At 49.0% G+C, this 2,260-nt stretch overlaps 1 pseudogene; it reads right to left on the bottom strand.

Annotated features, from left to right (window-relative positions):
- Nucleotides 1-351: 351 nt before the first annotated feature.
- LOC123133176 (transcription termination factor MTERF8, chloroplastic-like) lies at nucleotides 352-1,938 on the bottom strand (annotated as a pseudogene).
- Between the last annotated feature and the right edge of the window lie 322 nt (nucleotides 1,939-2,260).

Below are 2,260 nucleotides of genomic sequence, written 5' to 3' on the forward strand. Positions count from 1 at the left end.
TGTCACCTTCATTGGTTTAGTTTTGATGATCAATGGCAGATGTAGATGATGGGACTAATTCAAATAGGTCACCTTTTCAAGATTCAAAGTTTTCTCAGCAGAAGTAAAATTCAGTTACAGGATTTAGGATCAAAGATAATTAATTTTAGAAGGATAAGGGGAAAGAAATCAAAACACATAGAAGGTACCCAACAGAAACATATTTTCTATGCACAATTTAGATATAAAATACTGAACTGCAATACCTTAGTACTAACTTACGGTGGAAAATAGAAGACAATGAAATGAAAATGGAAACAGAAAATCTGGAATGTACGGAAATCATACTGATATACTTACTGCAAAACGATGCAGGACAATTCTATTGCTTCATTTCATTGTCCTATACGGAAGTTGAAAATACAAATATATCCATTGACCCTCATTTTTCACAGATCGTAGGCAATGCTTTCTTGTCTACTAAATGACAACACCTCAGGGTTAAGGAATTAAATTTTCCGTTTCACTAGTCATTAACAATGACCAAACCAGTATGTGCCAGTGGCAGAGATACTAGAACAGAAAACCAACATCCATTTAGGCGGAAAAAGAAACACTAACGTGAATTACCAGCTTACTAGACAGAACGAAAGCTCTGTCATGTCATACAAAGTTACCAATTTTCATTGCCCGTTCTTGGCTCATGTGAATTTGAAATTAGCTGGCACTTCCCCGCTGTGTGCAGCATCATAGTCTTCAGTGAGGTGTGGTGCAGCCTCCTTTTAAGGGCATATGTACCTCTGAACAAATACCTTCTCGACAAGGGTGAACATTGAATAGTAGTCCCTGTCGCGATCTAGCAATCCATTTGCCTTAAGAAACTTTACAACATAGTACCGGGGCCTGAGCCGGCCATCCAAGCTATAATTGAGCATTGCTGGTCGATGAGCGATGTACTCGGGTTCCAACCCGACCTCGGAGATAAGGAACTCTGATTTGCTCTGCAGTGCGTCCATAGAATGCCTCAGCATCAATGGAGACCCATCCTCTTACCATGCCCACCTCAGCATCTGACCACCTGAAAGTCTTCTTCAGGTAGTTCACTTTGCTGGTGATCTTCTCCTCACTTATGAATGAGACAGCATCCAGCACGTGCTTGAACATTGGAGAGCCACGGGGCACACCAAGGCCTTCTGCACACTCCACCATCGCCTGGATGCTTTCCAGTCTGGTGTTGAGCATCCTCGGTTTGGAGCGGCACAGCTTGGCAATAACACAAGCACCTAGCCCGCACTCCTGCAGGAGCGCGACGTTGGGCTTGATCCTCCTCTCGATGTCGGAGCCTAGGAGGTAGATATTGCGGTTCATAACCCGGAGGAGGTTCTCGGAGGAGCCTAAGAGGGGCAGGTAGTAGTGCAGCTTGGAGACAATGGCTCTAGAGCGGAAATGGCCGGCGGCGGATGAGAGCGAGAGCAGCCGCGCGACCTCGGAACGCGAGAGACCGAGGCCGGTTAGCTCGTCGACTTTACGGGCCAGGGTCTTCTCCACGCTGGCACAGAGGAACTGCGGGTCCTTTGCGACGAGGGCGGCGACGTCGGCGCTGGAGAGGCCGAGGCCGGCGAGGAAGGAGCGGACGGCGTCGGGGTTAGCGGGGGACTTGAGGTGGGAGAGCTTGGTGGTGGCCTTGAGGGCCTGCGGGCGGGTGAGGCCGCAGGTGGAGACGAGGTACTCTTCCACGGCGAAGCTGCTAGTGTCTGGGGAAACGGCGGCCGTGGAGACGAGTCGGTGGAGAGGGGAGAGGGGGGAGGTAGAGCGCGGCAAGAGGAGTTGGGCGAGGAGGCAGCTTCGGAGGCGGAGCATGGCGGCGCGAGGTCGCGGCGGCGCCGGCGGCGAGGGAAGGGCTGGAGCTAGAGGAGAGTGGTCAAGATTTGATTTTTGCAGTGGAAGTGGTCCGGTTCGACCTGGATGCTGACCAAGTGATCCCACGCGTCAGTGTATCTCATAGAGGGGAGGGCTGGAGCGACATGTACAGTTGAAAACTTAAGCGTAGAGTTTTCCTTTTTCTTCTCCAAATAATTGTCTCAAAGTCAAATTTTAGCGTGCTCCCTCTTACCTCCCATTTTCACATGAAAAGTAAGAGCACATAATAGATCTGAGACATTGGTTTGATTACGCTCGTCCCAAAACATAAGAAGGAACATGTTAAAATTACTCGATCCAGTGATCAAGAAATTGGATAAATGAGGACACGGTGAACCAGATCTCAAAACCGACAACTCAA

The sequence above is a fragment of the Triticum aestivum genome, chromosome 6B (assembly GCF_018294505.1).
Source record: "Triticum aestivum cultivar Chinese Spring chromosome 6B, IWGSC CS RefSeq v2.1, whole genome shotgun sequence".
Lineage (NCBI taxonomy): Eukaryota > Viridiplantae > Streptophyta > Magnoliopsida > Poales > Poaceae > Triticum > Triticum aestivum.